Consider the following 20,316-nt stretch of genomic DNA (forward strand, 5'->3'; position numbering starts at 1 on the left):
AAAAAGCTCCAAATGCCACGCTTTACTTTCTTTCTTCAAAACTTCGTGCTTGTAAAAATAAAACAACTGCTCTACTCTCCAAAAAACTAACTGATATTCAAAACAAATTAACATTATGGGCTATATCTAATGCCAGAAAAACTCGATTTGCAAATGCACAAAGTCATAAAGAAATGATGTCAGAACTTATAAAGCGTATGGCTGACAAAATTTAAAATAAAAAGGAAAAGAACAAAGGAAAATAGAAAAATTTTAAAAAATTGTATGCCTAATCAGATAAAAGAAATATTTCCTGACCTAGAAAATAATGAGGCTTCTAATATTGAAGAAATTCTTATTGGAGCTGCTATTGGAAGATGTATTTGCCACTTGTGGTTTGATAATGCCACTAACAGCCAAGATTTATATTATGGCAGGTTCATATTTTGTTTATTTTTCATTTATTTACTTTCTTTTAACTTTATTTCTACTATAAATTATTTGTTTAATATTGTTTATAATACAATTTATGCACCTTTTAGTTCCTAACTACCCAATGCTGTGTGCTAGAAGGTTAATAACACAACTGCATGGTAGGCAGCTGAATATCTTTTTAAAATAAACTATTATGAAATTAGTAAATTTCATAATAGTTTATTTTAAAAAAGTATTTGTAAATTTGTGATATTTATTTGAATAATTCAAATAGATATCACAAATTTACAAATGCGGCATGAACTATTAGCTGAGCTCTGTGAGTACACACAACTCTGGGGTTCCTTCTAGAATTTTTTTATATATAGTTATTTGTGCCTTATTTTATTTGGTTATACTTTACTAAAATCACAATATATATATATATATATATATATATATATATATATATATATATATATATATATATATATATATATATATATATATATATATATCTGTGTGTGTGTATACAGCCAAACAGCCAAATTAGCTGAACCAAGGAAAATAAATTGTTATCACTTAGAGCTGAGTCAAACATGAGGAGCTAGTTCAATTAATATTTTCGAGAATCGACTGATCTCGGAACAACACTTGCAATTGCATTTTGAACACCTATTTCATTTGGAATGTGGCAATCTATTAAAGCAACCCATTAATTTTGTAACACCTTTCAGTTTCTTTGCATATGATAATAACACTATGGTTGGTTTAATCAAACCTCCTCTCTCTTTGAATCTTAAAAAGCTATTCTGTTTTAAATGAAAAGGGAATACTAGTGCATTCTGACATCTAATGAAAATATTTTTTTTTTTTGAAGTGATTTTAGCTACGTATCCAGCAATATATAAGATCAAAGCTTTTTGTATTCAAATAGATTGTTGCAGTTTGGAATATCTGCATTATCGTGATCACTAACAGTTGGATCTTTCTCCAGCAAATTATATTTTCTTATTTAATTTGAGTCAAAGATATTTTAGTACTGTAGTCAGCAAAAGAATTTTCTAAAACATATTATATATGAGTTTTATCTCTGATGCTGCAGTTTTCATTTGAACATTGAATGCTACTTCGCATCAAAAGTCATTTGTATGTGCATGTGAATTGATATTGCTGTTAAACATTTCTCCAGATCTCACAACACCAAAAAAGAGCTCTAGATAGTTTTGACTTTTGACTGAGTATATATGTAAATAAATAATTTAATGGTGAACCTTCCTTTTTAAACCAGCTGAGAAATACACTTTGAACAGATTTAATTGCTGTCAAATATCTAATGAAACCAGTTTTTCGATTATACAAGATAATTTGTGTACCATTTCTTTAAGACTAATGATATGTTATGTATCCTTTGTTTTCTTTTATAAGAAACTATTAATTACTTTTTATTTGTTTTAAAAGTTGTTATAAATAAGGATAATTCAGACCTGAGTTTTTTTTTACCAGTATAAGTTACACTTAAGAATGTTTTATTCAAATAGTTTATGCGATAAAATTCAAGTATTATATAATTCTAGAAGGAACCCCTGAGTTTTTGTATACTGACAGCATTCAGTTAACAATTCATGCAGCATTTGTACAAAATGGTATCTTGCTACAAATAATAGAGAATATAAAATTCTAGGTAGAAATGATTGCCGCTTGCCATGCTGTTATGTTATTCTTTTAACCTTCTGGCATACAGCATTGGGTAACTAATAACTAAAAGGTACATAAATTAAACATAACACTTAACTAAAATTGTAAATAATTCATAATAAATTCATTTATTTAAAAAAATAATTTCTTTTTTTTCTCTAATATTTATAAAATTTATTTTTTTTCTTTTATTTTTAACAAATTTATAAGCTTATTTCATTATTTTCTTTCGAAGTTTGATAAAACCATATAAAATGCATATCGGTTTCACCGCAAGGAACTAAAATCGCCGCCATCTTAAGAGGCCAACTTTGGCTTCAACTTTTTTTGGAAAAAATAATAGAACCTGCTATCCAGTTATATTTTGAGATCAGTGGATACTGAAGCGCTTTTTCTAAATACAAGTCTTCATCTCTCTAAAAACTAATTAATATGAAATGTTATCGCTAATTGTCAAAGTAATATAGCAATTTTTATTATAGTATTTTTTAGTATCTATCATGGGTTAAGTGGAAAATTATGTGGCTTGAATAATAACAATGGTACGGTTAGGAAAACAGGCCTTGTTTTTCCCACAAAACTATTGCTTTTACACAAATCACATCCTTTTCCGACTTTTTCTTCAAGTCATATTTTTCGCTCGCAAAAAATAGATATAATTAAAGAGGTTATTATTTTCTCTCAGCTCACTGTTTATCTTCTAGTAGGCTATGTACATATATAATAACGCAACAAATGAACTACGCGTTTTAATATATAAGCCTATATATGTAAAGTAAAGTGTAATATAATAAGTATTATCTTTAAAAAAAAAGTTATAAAATAAATTAATTTATGAATAAAATTTTTAATCATATAAAAATTGATTTATCTTATTATTTTTTATTATTTTTTTAATTCGTTAATAGAAATAATTTTTTTAATTAAGTAATTTTAATTTTTTTTTTTTTGTTAAAATTTGAATAAAAATTTAAGCGAGGCAAAGTTATGCGCTAAAAACTAAACAATGAAGTTTTTTTATAAAACTACCGTAAGCCGAACATTAATTTTTTAAGTTGGTTGCAGTTTTCTTAAGCATTCCTTTTAACGAATTTTTGTCACTTAAATGGGCATAACTTTTCGTAGAATCGTTTGTTTTTTATGAAATTTTCACTATTGTAATACTGATTTAAAGCTCTTTACAATGATGTATAAAAATTGAATATTTGAATAGTTTAAAAATTTTGCACACGTACCTACTTACAGGAAATTTTCCGCGGAACGGAATGGAAAAGAAACTTCTCCATTTCTTTTAACGAAAAAACTCCAACAATGGATTTCCACTTGTTTTCTGCGCTTTCAAAAACTGTAAAAAGTTAATAAAGATGGTGCTAACGCTAATACAACAAGTATAAAGCGCTGCAACGAAAAAAATTATTTTACTTCGAAACTTTTTTCAAAGGAATATTTGAAAAAAAAGGTTCCGGATCCGTAAAGTTTATAAAGAAAAAGAAGAGAAAGGCAAATATCACACGTTGATAAAACATATGAAGTTGCATGATCATTTTTTTTATTAAATAATTAAGGATGTTTTCAACAATGTAAAAAAGTCTTTTCCAGAAAACTGCACCTTATAAAATCAAATCTCAAAAACGTGAGTTTTAAGGACCTAGAGAGCGTTTAAGTGTAACATAACGATATCTTTTTACTATAGATGCTCAGAAAACAATAGCTTCAAGCTTTTGCATCAGCCCAGCTTGCATTAGACAAATTTTTAAAGAAACAATCACCCAGTGGGCATACGTTGTCCGGTGGACTTCCGTCGGACGTCCGTGAGACGTCCTCCTGATGACGCGTGCCCACTGGGCATTGCCAGAGACGTATTTATCTTTTTATCGCGATGGAGCACTGTTCCTTTAAATGCCCTCTTTTAGGAATAACTGTTAGTTTTAATATTGGATGATTATTAAAAATCAAAAAAGTTTTCAATACAAACATATATATGTATGGTTAAGCGCCAACCCTGCCTATGCAACAATGCTAAAAAAAATTAGTTTACGTTAAAAATTGATTTATATAGTGTTTCTTTGCAAACATCAATATACTTTTTAAATGCACTGAATTGCAATTACTTATAATTTTTTTTTGGTTCAGTGGGTTTTGTTAAGAACTTTTAAACTCAGCGTTTAATTATCTCATTTCAACATGTTCGTTGTGTAAGCTGGTTTGGCGTTAAGTCATCCATATTAATTTTATATGGTATGTATTATAAATTAATATTAAGTTTATATGTTATGTATTATAAAAACATTTGCAAAACAAAACTCAAGTAAAAAATTATAATTTTTTTTAATGTTAAGTGATTAAACTTAACATTAAAAAAAATTATAATTTTGTACTTGGGTTTTGTTTTGCAAATGTTTTTATAATACATTTGCAAAACGCAAATGTATTATAAATACATTAGGTAGCATAGATGCATCCTAAATGCAATATCTACGTAAGGAAAAAGTTCTACGTAAAGGAAGTTTTTCAGTTCTAATCATTTTACAAATATATAGTTTTTAGTCTTTTAATTCTTGTGTTAATGATATAAAATATTAAATATAATAATAAATATTTTACGATTTTCTAATATTCTACTATTCCGTCGGCTGGTGCCCTATCAAAACTTGGCGCCATGGGCCAAAACCCTCCCTAAATACGTCTCTGATCGAACCTGCATCTAGATTTACCATTCATAAACTAAATATAAATTTTTTAACAGTTTTTTATTTTATTTTAATTTTGAATATCATAAAATAGTTTTATTAACTTTTGCACACAAAAAATTTTTTTTTTAATCTCCTTTGTTATTCTGATTAAAAGAAGAAAAAGCAAGGTTCGTATCCAGGTGATAACAGAACCAATAGTGTAGCTACCAAAATTGTGTAAAATTAAATAAATATATCCATTAAAAACATTTCTTTATTCCCAATTCATCATCAATAAAAAGTTTATTTTTTCTTAAATGATAAAATGAATTGAATATAAAATCAAAGAAGCGCTTTTTAAACATTTTATTAGAATTTTTTTTCGCTAATTAAAACAGAACTAAAACAATGACTTTAATTTGAACTGCTTTTTTAATTTTTAGGAGTTATAATAAAAAAAGATGCGTTCATCTGAAATTGAATGTGAATTCGTTCCTAAAAACTGAAGTTTCAATTTTTAATTATAAACTACTTTAGCTGGGTAGATACTTGAAGAAAAGTGAATTCAAACGAATTGAGATTTTAAATTTTTTTTTTGTAAGTAAAATATTGTTATTATTTATGGGAATTTGTTTTCAAATATAATAACTGCTGAGAGTTGGAAAATTCTTTGTTTTAATTTTCAAGATAAGTTGTATGCCTAATTTTAAATTTTTGTAAGAATTATTAAAAACTTATTCCATCTCGTTAAAAAAAACGATATAATTCATATTTGTGACAATTTAAATGGTATTTATCAACACATTTCAAGTTTCATTAAAAAAATTTTTCGGAGATTTAATACTCCCGACCAGTTGGAAATAGGGTCGCGACCCAAGCCATAAAAAAAAAAGATAACAAATACAGTTTAAAACTTACTATGACATTTCATTATGTAAAAAATATTTCTCCTTAAAACAAAATCAAACTATAAATATTTAAAAAATAGTAATAGTTTAAAACAATTAAATAAAAAGATAAGATGGAAAAAACTTAGAAAAAATAATTTAAAAACTATTTAATATAAAAATGAAATTTTTAAAACAAGTTAATTTTTTTGTTTCAGATTGTCGTACAAGAAATTTTTAATAACCAGAAAACTTTACACATTTTACTTCTTTTTTCAAAATTTGTCTTTGTTTCTCGACGGATCAGGCACACTTAATAAAAATTTACTCCTAAGATATTAGTGGACTTGGATAAATACTTTGTTTATTTAAGGGAGATGCATCCCCAAAAAATTTCAAAAATTCAAATAATTTTTAACTGTTTTAGATACATTAATATATGGGGATTTCAAAAATCGTTGTGGCTTTTTCTGAAAATTCCTCTAAGTAATTTTGCATTTTTCAAGTAGTAACAATGTCGTTTTTCAAAAATACAAATTTACATCTAGTAGTACACCTCAATAAATGACTTCTTATGCAATGAAAATTTAGATAAAATTCGCAACTAAAAATCTTATTTGGTTTCTTGTTAGATTTAAAGAGCTTCTTGTTAGATTTATAAAATTATAAGTAATAAAAATTTTTTTTTAAGTTAGTTTCTGGGCAATTTTTATCGCAACAGAAATAAATTTTTTCAAAGTTTATAAACATGGTAAAAGTAGATAAAGTTAAAGCAAGAACAAAACGAGCAGTAAAAAGAAAAAAGGATTTTTACTGGAAATGTGTTACGTGGCAGTGAAATTTTAAATAATTTAAATCACCTTTTAAATGATAATATTGAATCTTTTGTTGATAAACAAACAGACATCTTCAAAACGTCGACTTCTTCTTTTCGCAAGCTCTAACCTATTTTGAACACCACAAAAGAATGCTTATGTCCAAAACAAAGATGTGATAGGTTATAGAATAATTGACTGTTCTATTTTGTCAGATGCTGTATCAGTTTTAAGTTCCCCCACTTGCTTTCAAACAACTTTAGCAATAACTAAAAACATTAGCAAAAGGCGAGGACTTGCATGTAAACTTCCAATTTTTTGTTCAAAATGTAAATATCAAAATAACTTTTATACTTCAAAATTATTAAATCAAAAATCTTTAATATAAACACACATACAATATACACAATGAGAACTCTTGGATATTCTGGAATTCAAAAATTTACAACCCTCATGAACATGCCAAAACCAATGACGCCAAAAAACTATGATAAACTTGTTTTAAAAATAGCTAATATTACAGAGGAAGTTGCTCAGGAAACAATGGCTGATGCTGTAGCTGGTTTAAGACAAAATTGTCAAAATGAAGATGAGATTTTTGATATTGGTGTATCGTGTAATGGGACATAGGAGCGTAGGGGATTTTCCTCATTAAATGGTGTGGTTGCTGCACTCTCATTGGACAGTGGAGAAGTTTTAGATGTTGAGGTAATGAGTCAATTTTGCAGAGGGTGCTCTTTAAATCAAAACCTTGCTAAAAGAAATCCTAAATCCTGGAAAAATTTACATATTTGTAAAATAAACTTAATTGGTTCTGCAAGTGGAATGGAATGCAAATGAGCCAGTTGCATTTTCCAGCGATCGATTTAAAAACATAAACTAAAATATGTTAACTTTTTGGGTGATGGAGAAAGTAAAAGCTACAATATTGTCAAGGATGTTTATCCTGACACTCAAGTAACTAAATTAGAATAAGTTGAGCACTATCAGAAGCGTGTTGGAACCCAACTTCGAAAATTGAAAAAAAAAGTGAGAGGACTAGGTGGTCATGGAAGATTAACAGATGCAACAATTGATCGATTGCAAAAAATTTTTGGTATGGCAATTAGACAAAATACTGGTGATTTAGTTGCCATGAAATCATCAGCACTTGCAACTCTTTTTCACATGGCATCATTGAAAGATAACAACTGGCACTACCCACATTGTCCAACAGGTGCAAGTAGTTGGTGTAAATCAACAGAGACTAAGTAAATAAAACCAATACTTACAAGCCAGGCCCTGCCATTCCTTTAGAAGTTGTATACAAAATCAGACCTATTTTTGAGGACCTTACTAAAGATGATGAGCTTAAAAAATGTCTTCATCGCAAAACACAAAATACGAATGAGTCCTTTAATGGAAAATTTTGGAATCGTATACCGAAAACAAAATTTGTTACCATTACAGTGCTAAAGTTTTGTGTCTATGACGCTGTTGCTAGTTTTAATATTGGGATGAAATCATCAATCCTAATTTATGAAAAACTAAACATGATTCTTGGCTATTATACAATAAAGGGTTCAAACGCTATAAACAAAATCCACCTTAAACGGTCAATCTATCGAGGAAAACCAAATTATAAATTGCCTTGTCAAAAATTAAGGGCTAAAAAATTGAAGAAAAGTGACAAAATCTTAGAAAATGAAGGCAATTATATGAAAAAGGAGGTTTTTAATTTAAATTAGAGTCTTATATATAATATTTAGTATGTTTGGAGATTTTTTTATTTAACAATTTTATGTTTTTAGTGTTTTCTCAGTTTAAGGTTTTTCAATATGCCGACCAATATTGCAAGAGACCAATATTGCATATAACTGCCTAAGCTTTTTGTCTCAAATTTTCAGCATATCTTCCTTTTAATAAGACCTGTGTTTTAAATGGAACAGAATTTTGATATCTCAAGAAAAAAACTAGTATGGCTGTTTTACTTTTTCAAAAAATGACCTTTTTTATAATACCATTTTTGGCGGACATGTCCTCAGACCCAGATTTTTTTTTTTTTCCAAATCTGTTCCATTTAAAACACTCATGCAACTATTCTAAATGTAATACCAAAGTTTCACTTTGCCTTTTTTAATAGTTTTTGCTGAATCTTGGCTAGCGCAAATCATATTTTCTGCTTATTTTGGGGTTTTTTTTTGGGTATAATCATTGACCAAAAAAAAAAATGTAAATTTTTTGTTTTCATTATATTGTACGTTAGATTACTTAAAAAGTTTTCTTTTATTGTCTATATTTGAATTTGGGGGGTGATCTTCCTTAATTGTTGCCAGTAAACCAGTTTAGCTAATATTTGCTGCAACCTCAAAAAAAGCAAAAATATTTCCTTTTGTAACATAAGTATTTCACGCACCTAAGTTCAGTAACACAAAAATTAAGTTACAGAATTTTTGAAACAGCCCAAAATTATTTATTTATTTTTTCTCTTTATTACAATCTTTATACAAATATAAGTAAAGTAAACCTGATAATCTCTTCGCTTTATCGACCGCCATGCTGTTACTATAAACCTTGATAAACTTAAAAAATTTAAAAGCCTAGATAAACTTAAAAAGAAGCTGTACGAAGAGCGATGGGAAAACGTCTATTCCTCTGCAGATCCCAATAGCGCGTTTGAAATTTTTCGAATACTTTTCAAAATGTTTATGATAATGTCTGTTCAAAATTAACCACTTAAGAGCCGTTTTTTCTAAGAATCAGGCAAATTCCTGAAACTGTGGAAGTGACCTCCTCCAAATTGCTTGAATTTTTTATATATTGATCAGAATATAGAAAAAACCTGTTAGGGAAAAAAAAAATTTTCAAAAATGTTTCGTTCACTCGGAATCTGGGCTTAGATTTTTGAGATTTTTTTAAAAATTTTTAGAAATTTAGTTTTTGCCACCTTTGAACCCATTTTTTTGGCAAGGCAAAAAGTTGCACATAGCTTTTGTAGTTAATATCAGACGTAACCCAAAAGCTCTCTCCAAAAAATATAAAAAAGTTGCGTGACACTGTGCGGTTGGCTAATTATCATAGTTCAAAAGTACAAAATCAATCAGTTTTGTCAACTTTTAATCGGAGTTAATTCTAGCGGCGAAGTGTTGCACACAATTTTTCTTTTAGGATTTGAAATTATCAAAGGTATTGAGTCTAAAAATGCAAAGAAAGTTATGTGATACCTAAGGCCTATTAATATATTAAGGCTTGAAATTGGAAAAAAATGTTTTAGTATACTTACAAAATGAACCATTACGGCAGAGGCGCTTAGTTTTGTAAAAATGTAAACATATCCAACTGTCAATACAAAAAGGTCCTAACATAATAATAAAAAAAATTCGTGTGATTTTGTCACACGCATGATATAACATGAATTAAAAACTGAACAAAAATCTAACATCAAGATAACTATATTGCTAATTAAATAAAACATAAATCAAACATTTAAATGTTTTTCCATTTAAAAATTAGTTTTCATTTATTAATAGAGTCATTTACACACATTATCCACCACATCACACATAATTTCTACTCTGCTGCAGTAAGTTTCTCTAAGAATAATGATATGACTGTATTATAGTCTTCTTCGGATAATGAATAATCGCCACAACCACTGATTAGAAAAGGAGCATTTACTAAACAGATAATTTTATCAGTTTGGTTATTTATCTCCTCGGTAGTAACTGGCCAGCGAAAAGTATTCTTCTCTTGCCCGTTAATCATACAATTAACTCTGATCCCAGTTATAGATACCTAAAAGTATTAGCGCAACATTTAAAATAATATAATAAAGAGTTTATGATTTGTTTAATTTTGCTTACATTCAATAAAACTTGTAAAGTCTTATATAATGTCATTCTGAAATTATTTTTACATTTTATTTATATTCCTTTTATTTTAGAGCACTGTTTTGTAAAACAAAATAAAAACTTGAAACTAATATATACTTTGAATAATATTACCTCCACAATATATCCAATATTCCATTGTTTTTCATATGCAACAGCAACCCAATCATTCACTTTCCATACAAGACAAATTTCTTTTGCAAGATTGGCGATGTCTTCCTCATATTTATTATCATCTTCATTGTCTCCTGCCAGATTAAACTCATCATTTTCGCCATAAACTTCTTTGTTATCGTTAACCTGACTATTTTCATTATTTTCTGTTTTCGGTTCTACCAGCTTACCTTTTCTTTTCAGGTTACTAAATCTATAACAATATCAATTGTACATATTTTTAAACATATGTTAACAAACACACAAAATTATAACTTTCACCTAAATTTTAATTTCATATTTGTAAAAGAACTATTTAACAGTCAGAAACATAATCTAATTTGCAAAAGTTTTGATAGCAACAATGCCTACCTTGAAAATAAAGATCTTATCTGTTGGCTAGTTACATATTGATCAGGCGGAAGTTCTCTCCTCAGCTGCATGTGAACCTGCTCAGGGCTCATTTTATTACCTGATTCTTCTCCACGAATAAAGTATTTATACAACAGTTCTTTCTGCTGATTTGAAAATCTAAAAGAACTTCGAACTGGTAATGCCCAACCTTGCAATAGAAAAATGTTCATGCAATGTGGTTTGTCTTTTACGGAAGCACTGTTAGAGGATGAAGAAATTGGCATATTTAGTTGTGAAGTAATTTTCATCTTATGAACAAACGAGTTGCGAACTTGTTCCAATGATGTTAATGATTTCGGAACTGTATGAAGACCGGATAGCATGTGTTCTTCTAACTCAGCATCGCTTTCAAATGATAAAGTACAATTCATTTCAGTGCAAAATCTTAATGAATATAATTGCCTGTCACTTCTTTTCTGTTTTTTCTTAAGTGACTTGTTACGCTTAATTGAATTATCTGTTTTGCTATATGGCAACAACAACTTAATCGAGGGTTGAATTTTAAGATTTCCATACTCTTGTTCAATTCCCTCACCGATATTGAAATAACGCCACATCTTCATACTTTTCTCACCAAACTCAAAAGAGTGATAGTTGCTAATGTTCTTAATCTTTGGTCCAGTAACTACAGTTTTATCATTGCTAATTTGAGCAACTGCTACTTTTGCATCTTTAGCGCCAAAACTATAATGCATAGCCTTGTGTATATCTTCAGCAGTCAAAAGATTATTACCAGAGTCAACGTAACTCCTTAAAATTGTCTTTACAACTGCACTCTTCCTGTCACATTGATCTTTTCCACAACAGGGTTCATTATAATCATATCTTAGCAACTTTATATCTCTCTCTTTGCATACATTGTAGATTGCTTCAGCTGAAAGATTTCCCTGATAGCAGCCGGCATTATCAGATTTGGTAAACATTTTCTTGATATGCGGTTGATCAATTCTGAATTGGTCTAAAACTGCAGTGGCTAACGAAACAACATCACCTATTCCCTGATCACACCTATACATTGAAGTAAAGTAAACACGTTTGAATAACTTTCCTGCTATTTTTATGAAGAATATATCCACATGTAAACTCATTCCTTTCTTGCCAAAATACTCTCTTTGGCCCTCTCTGTATCGAACCGGAAGAATTTTTTGACAAAAATCTTTAAGCCAGAAAGCAGTTTCATCGTTTAATTGCTTAAAAGCTTTGATTTTTGCCTTTTTCTGTTGAGAATCTCTCATCAGGTGTCTTATGTAGTTGAATACATCCTTTACAGCAATTTCCAAATCATAAATAGAATCAGCATCGTCAGAATTTTGAATTGTTAGTTCTTTGATCATCTCGATAGCTTTGCACAAATCATAGCAGTCGGCACATACCACTTCTGATATCTCTGTGTTGGATTGAAGATTTTTTTCAGATGGATCTGATAAGGCATGTTTTGAGCTATGAGAAGAAATGTTTGAGTCATTGACACTACAATTGGTTTGATAACTTGTTTTCAAATACCTTTTTACTTTTTCAAGGGCAGCTTCGAGAGATTTAGAACTAAATCTTTGTGCCAATTTTTGTAATGTTTGAAAACCATTCATGCCTGAAGCAGTAACATCATCTAATCCAGCTAAGCTTTTTCGACTTGAAGGTTTTATTGCATGCAATACTTTCCACAAACTTGAATCAGATAATGATATATAATTGTTTTCACTACAACTTTTTCGATAGAACATGATAGCGTGGCTATATTTTGTCGTCAGTATTGCATGCACTATCTTTTGTTCTTCACCGCTGTCGTATTTTAATTTGGTTATTCCATAAGCAACATCATGCAAAATACCGCTTGTAAATATAAAGTCTAAGAAATGTTCACACTTTGTTTGATCAAGACTAGATCGGAAGAATACTTTCTTCTCTGGAAATGCCAACCCTTTATGAGATGCATGCCATTTTCTTGCTGTTTCTATACGATGTTTGGTACACTCAAATGTGTTCATTATAAACTTTTTGGTATACTTGGTATGGTCTAATAATGAGAGGATAACTAACTTTCCCATGGAATCACTTTGCTTATATACTTTCTGAGCACGAATAATTTCAATTGGGAGAGGGCTATTTATTTCATCAACATTTTTACTGTTAAGAAAATCTATAAGTATTTCCTCTGGTCCAGGAGCAACAGCTTCCGCAAATTTTTTCTTTAATAAGTTTTCTAGGCGAACATACTTGCGTTTTAACTTATCTTTAGTAGTATCTTCCAGATATTCGAACTTCCTTTTTAATCTAAATTTTATTGGACTTGCATTAAGAACCTCAGTTACACTCTCACGGCTTCTTAGAGATTCGTCCAAAATCTCCTGTGAAACATTAATTTCACCGGGATCAAATTCTTCATCTGGAGTAGCAGGTGTCATATATGTTTGTTCTTGTTGTGTTTGTGTTTCTGTACATAAATTGGTGTTTTCGTTGACTCTAGATAAAGCAGTTTCTTGCTTTAAATGGGTAAAACACAGCATTGCACCAACTGAAAATACTTCATTGTATCGCTTTGACATTGATATGACGACATGTATTGGTGACGCCCTTAAAGCGGGAGATTTTTTTCCTTTTATATTTAGATGGTGAGGATGAAAGCATGTTTTTGGAGGACTCCATGCAATACCAAACGTGTACCGGTGAAAAGCACATATTTGTTCATCCTTTTCAAGATTTCTTTTAAGTCTATTTGCAATAAGTCCATTTTCTTCCCAAATATTATTATCGTTTAATCGCATGACCTAAAAACAATTTTTTAAACAATTATTAAGTGTGTCATTTAAAGCATTGTTTATAATCTGACTCTTCACGAAAAATGTTTACAAGTTTGAAATACATTGTTGTTATTATTAAAATACAATATTGCAAGAGTGTGATTAATTTAGTGATTATTTATTAAAAGAGTGAGGAATTAATTAAAAGAGCTATTTTTTTTTGTTTAAAGAACTTTGTCTCAAAATCTTATTGCAGAGAAGTTATAAAGTATGTAATTATAAAAATTATATTACAGTCTGCGTAAATTTAAAATACATAATTACCTTTAAATTGATGAGGTGTTTCTTAACATCAACATCTCCCAGCTGATGAATGTAGAACATTTTGTTTATAATTTTATGTTTTTTGAATGATCCACAATTTCCTTTTGAAAAGCAACAACAGTTTTCATAAAAATATTTGTTTTGTTTCATACTCAACTAAAAACAAGTTCTATTTATGCAGTACCTATTTCTCAATAGCAATGATAAAATATCTACTCTATTTATGCAAATTTTAAAGATCGTTAAAATAAAGTAAAGACATTTTTATGGTAAAGTAAACAACCGCCCACTAACTTGTTTCTCCACAATCGTGATATCAGCGATTCTTCTTCCATTCGATCACCACAAGTTATTTGGTTATGACGTAAATTTAAATAATTCACTTCTGATCATGTATTGTTTTTTATTATTATTTATTTCAATTGTTATGATTTCTATATCATAGTCAGAAACGCTTAAATTTTTTCTTAACATTACGTGCAATGTTTTGTGTAATGCTAAATGCTAATTTTGGATGATAGAAAGTTTATTGTGAGCGAAAACCTCATCTGTGTGTCCAAAAAAATATCTCTTCGTACTTAATCATTTTTAACAATTTGTACCTTTATTTTTAACTTAATATCTAAAGATCACACGAATTTTTTTTATTATTATGTTAGGACCTTTTTGTATTGACAGTTGGATATGTTTACATTTTTACAAAACTAAGCGCCTCTGCCGTAATGGTTCATTTTGTAAGTATACTAAAACATTTTTTTTCCAATTTCAAGCCTTAATATATTAATAGGCCTTAGGTATCACATAACTTTCTTTGCATTTTTAGACTCAATACCTTTGATAATTTCAAATCCTAAAAGAAAAATTGTGTGCAACACTTCGCCGCTAGAATTAACTCCGATTAAAAGTTGACAAAACTGATTGATTTTGTACTTTTGAACTATGATAATTAGCCAACCGCACAGTGTCACGCAACTTTTTTATATTTTTTGGAGAGAGCTTTTGGGTTACGTCTGATATTAACTACAAAAGCTATGTGCAACTTTTTGCCTTGCCAAAAAAATGGGTTCAAAGGTGGCAAAAACTAAATTTCTAAAAATTTTTAAAAAAATCTCAAAAATCTAAGCCCAGATTCCGAGTGAACGAAACATTTTTGAAAATTTTTTTTTTCCCTAACAGGTTTTTTCTATATTCTGATCAATATATAAAAAATTCAAGCAACTTGGAGGAGGTCACTTCCATTGACTGCCTGATTCTTACAAAAAATGACTCTTAAATAAAATAAAAAAAACATATTAAAACCCATGAGTGACAAATTATTTGATAAAATCATTAAAAACAAACAAAAGCTTTCTATAAAATTTCTAACATCTAAAAAAGAAAAGTGCGAAAATGTGTTCAAAGGTTTTTTCCAAATAACTTGAAACAAGCTAAACTCAAGTACTTTTCTAAACAGCTTGATAAAAATAAGTTTGATATCAAGAAAACTTAGTCTATTATAAATGAAGTAACTGAAAGAAAGAAAAAGAAACTTTTGCTTATCAAAAAAAGTAATAATTAACAACAAAACTATAACAAGTAAAAAAAATATGTCAAGAATTTAACAAATATTTTGGTAATGCAGCAAGAGAGGTTCTTGCATCTTTGTTTTTTCTTTTTTTCTCTATGTTACAATCTGTATACAAGTAAATTATAAATTATCTTACATTACTTTAAATTAATGACAAATAAAGATACCGTTAGAAAATAAAGAAAGATAGCAGAATAAAGAAACGGAAAACTCGCATAAGACCATGACGTTTCGTCACCGAGAAACCACTCAAGCTGACTGAAATGATTTTGCTAGTTTGATATAGAGCTATAATTTTTTCTTGTTGTTTTTTTTTTGTTTCTTTTTTTTATTACCCGGTTTTATCAGTAATCCTTCCTTAAACTGGTAGAACTATTAAATTTTCTTGGTTTAGAAGGTTCACGAAACTCGCGTTGATTGCAGCAATCAATCAAATTACTTTCCCAAACAGAGTTTTTTTTTACTTTTTCGTTGTGAGCTTGGTTATTTATATCTTGGCTATTTAAAATATCATAATTCAGTTTTTAAAAAAAATACATTTTAATATTTTATATAGCATTCGATTACAGTAATTCTTTTATAACATTTAGTTCATTTTAGGAAAACCATTAGGCGATTGATAGCTAAAATTAGAATTATTCATACTCCAGAGTATACTTGGTGTCTCATAAATAATTATTTTCGTCTGTACTTTTTTTAGCGACTTTAGTAGAATGCATGACTTTTGGAAAGTAAGCTGCTGATGAGTATTCATAGACAACCAGCACATACACACCCATACCAGTGCATATACAGATGTTAGTATGTAACAGCACATATACACCCATATATATACAAGCATATATACATAAATACATACATACGCAGAAACACAAACACACAGATATATACATACGTATATATACATATATATATATATATATATATATATATATATATATATATATATATATATATATATATATATATATATATAAATATATATTATATATTTATATATATATATATATTTATATGTATATATATATATATGTATATATATGTGTATATATATATATATATATATATATATATACATATATATATATATATATATAAATATATATATATATATATATGTATACATACACACAAACATATATATACATACACACAAGCATACATATACGCTTATACACATGCACATATACATACATACATACATACATACATACATACATTCATACATACATACATACATACATACATACATACATACATACATACATACATACATACATACATACATACATACATACATACATACATACATACATACATACATACATACATACATACATACATACATACATACATACATACATACATACATACATACATACATACACAAATGTATATACGCATACATAAAATGCAAATACATACACAAATAGATATATAACATAAATACATGCATATGTATACACATATGCATGCATGTGTGTTGGGTAAAACTCAGTTTTAATAATAGGTAAACAAACCCAAAACACTTTTAGTAATATAAAAAACGTTTTCCATAGAAAGAATTAGATTTGTAAGCTTAGTTTTAAAAACAGAGAACGAGGAAGGAAGGAAAAGTTGATTTAGCAAATATTATTTCTCAGTGCATACTTATTGTCCGGCTTCAAAGTAAAAATGTTTTTAAAAACGTCAGGAGATTTTTCCACATTTATAAAAAACATAGAGTTTTATATAAATTTACTTGATAAATATTAAGAATTCTTATTTCGTTTAATAAAGGTTTTGAAATGAGTACAACGATAAATACGAATTAATAATACGAATTGCGTGTTTCTGACGAGAAAAAAAGATTTTTCAACTTATTCTTTTCAGTACTTCCCCAGGCAATACTTGCATAATTTATATAATTAAATCAAGATCAAGCTCTTTTTATTTAGATAATCTCTAGATTTATATAAAATTTTATAATTTTTAAAAATCTTGGTACGTAATCAATATGCTTTTTCCATGTAATATACTCATCAAGGTAGACTCCTAAAGACTCCACCAAGGTAGACTCCTAAAAACTTTATGACAGTCTCTCTTAATCTCAATTTGGTTAATAAATATTTGAGGCAGATTTATTGGTAAGTAACGTTTTTTTTGAAGTGGTTGGAAAATGGTTTATTTTGTTTTATTAGTTGTAAGAGTTAATTTGTTACACTTGAACCAGCTAGATATTATTTTAAGTTCGTCATTCATATTACAAAACAGTTTGCAGATGTCAGTACTAGAAAGGAATAGGTTAGTATCATCAGCAAACATAATACTAAGTAGGTTTGAAGCTTTATTTAAGTCCTTAATGTAAATTAAGAATAAAAGGGGCCCCAATCTAGAGCCTTGAGGAACACCGCAAGATATATCTAATAATTTTTTTTGATAACCATCATTACAAGAAACAAATTGTTTTCGTTGGTAGGTAGCTTTCAAACCACTATAGATATTTTTCTTTTATACCATAATATTTAACCTTATGTAGTAAGATAGGTCAATTAAGATACCTATTGTGTATTGGAAATTTTCAAAGGATTTTGAAATTTCGCGTGCAAATTGTTTGTTCTTTCTAATATTTTTAAAAATATAGGTAAAATAGAAATGGGTCGGTATTTGCTAATACTAGCCCTATCGCTTTCTTTAAAAATTGGGGTTTGCAATTTTTAGTTGTTCAGGAAAAATTCCTCAATCAATTGACGCTCTGAAAACTTTAAAGAGAATATCTTTTAATTGTTCATAACAGTTTAGATTTATATTACCATTATTGTCATCTGCTCCGGTAGCTTTATTTTTTTCAGAGTTCTAAATGCTATTTTAAATTCTTCAAATAATAATTTAGAAGACAACTCCCCAGAGGTAATGCAATCATCGGTATTAGAAAATCACTAAATATAGCCTGCATCATTGGAATCTTATTCGCCAGTTTTCAGGACCAATTTTAACAAATAATTATTAAATCGCAAGCCATTTCTTTTTCTCATAGATGATTCTGTTATCAACCTTTATGACCTGGGGAAGGGAACTTAAGCAGTCTTTTTATTTTCCGCTTATTTTCATTATTTCTGGGGAAAGGAACCTTGGCAGTCTTTTTGTTTTCCGCTATTCACCATGCTTTAAAGATTCATTTTTATTTATTTATTTATTTTTTTTTGATTTTCTTTTTATTTAGATTCTTAAGGTACTCTATGAAGATGGCTGTGACAACATTTTTGTCAAATAGTTGTCACAGCCATCTAGACAACACTTTTGTCATAGTGGTTTGCCAGACATTTTTTGATTACATACTAAACTGTTGAAAACGTTTTTATCTGAATCCTTTTATTGTTGATATTGTCAGCTTAAAAACTTGTCAAAGAAGCACTTTTTAAAATTTAAGAGTGAAAGAAGCAGTTTTTAAATATTAAGGGAAGTAACGGATAAAGTTATCCGTTTCACCCTTAAATTTAAAAAGTGCTAAATATTTAAAAAATTTGAGTTTTGGTTATACATTTTCTAGTTTCATTTTTTCAAGTAAATTTTTTTAGTTCAAATATTTTAGCATAATTTTTATTATTTGTTTTAATTAAAATTTATCTCATATGTTTTAAGAAATGTGATATAGATCTGAATTGGCTATACAGTTGTTTATATTTTTCCAATGAAGTAAAGATATTTGTCCCCTGAATGCTGTAAAATACTAACTTGTACTGAATGTTTATAAAACTATACTGTCAACGTTTATAAAGAAAAAAAGCAGGGAAGTGATTCAAGAAATTATTTAAAAACCTTTTGTTAGTGATAAACTTTTATTAATTGAAAATATCGTTCGATATAAAAATCTCGTCACATAAAAAAGCGAACGTCGATCTTACTTCTTAAGGGTTGTTTATTAACAAAGTTACTCCATTTTTAAAAATGTTACTGTAAAATTTTTTAATATTATTTTTACCGTGGTAATCAAAACAGTTTAGTAGTTTAATTCCTTTTCTTATACTTATAAAGTACAGAATTTATTCTGTAATAAAATAAAAAGGTTTAATTAGGCAAGTTGGCAATTACGACGAATTTAATATATTTTCTGTTGTTTTTTTTGTAATGTTGTTGTCGTTTATTTGTGTAATTTTAATAGTTAACTTTATTTTTACCATCGAAAATTCTAAAAATTCGTTAATTACTCGCAAACATTCGCATAAATTAAAAACAAACAAAAAACTTGACTTAGTTTTAAACAATCGCGGGAATCATATTAAAACCTGATACTCAACGCAGTGACGGATTCAGGTGCGGGTTGGCGGGAGGGGAAGAGAGGATGGGGTTTGCAACCCCCCCCCCCACTTACCAGAATCTAAAAGTCCTAAAATATCTTAGGAATTGAGGACCTTTATTTTTTGTAGGAGACACAAATGTGGTACAAAATACAAAATAATTTAACATTCCCGAATATTTTGATAAATTACTTTATGTTAATTTGTTTTTTATTTAATAAAAAAAAGTATTTTATAAACAAAATGTTTTTAAAAACAGTGACATTCGAATGATATTTGTTTAAGAATGAATAAATTATGCGTATAACATATGTCCTATTTCACCCCGACACGGGATGACATAATACAAATATTGTCACATTAAAAAAACAACTCCGTGATCTTAATTCAATGATCAATAAATTTGATTTGTAATAATTAACTATGACAGTTCATTGGTCTACATTTTAATCCTAATTATAATTAAATTAAATTTTGTTTAAAAAACCCTAGATTTTGAATATATTAAA

General features: G+C 28.3%; 1 protein-coding gene across 1 annotated transcript in view; it reads left to right on the forward strand.

Moving 5' to 3' along the window:
* The first annotated feature begins 5,159 nt into the window (after positions 1-5,159).
* Positions 5,160-20,316, forward strand: part of LOC101235411 (metabotropic glutamate receptor 3) — a 29,342-nt gene continuing 14,185 nt past the window's right edge. The window contains exon 1 of the mRNA XM_065800992.1: positions 5,160-5,360. The gene's annotated coding sequence lies outside the window, so the exon portion shown is untranslated. The remainder of the gene's footprint in view (positions 5,361-20,316) is intronic.

This window comes from Hydra vulgaris, chromosome 07 (genome assembly GCF_038396675.1).
Source record: "Hydra vulgaris chromosome 07, alternate assembly HydraT2T_AEP".
Lineage (NCBI taxonomy): Eukaryota > Metazoa > Cnidaria > Hydrozoa > Anthoathecata > Hydridae > Hydra > Hydra vulgaris.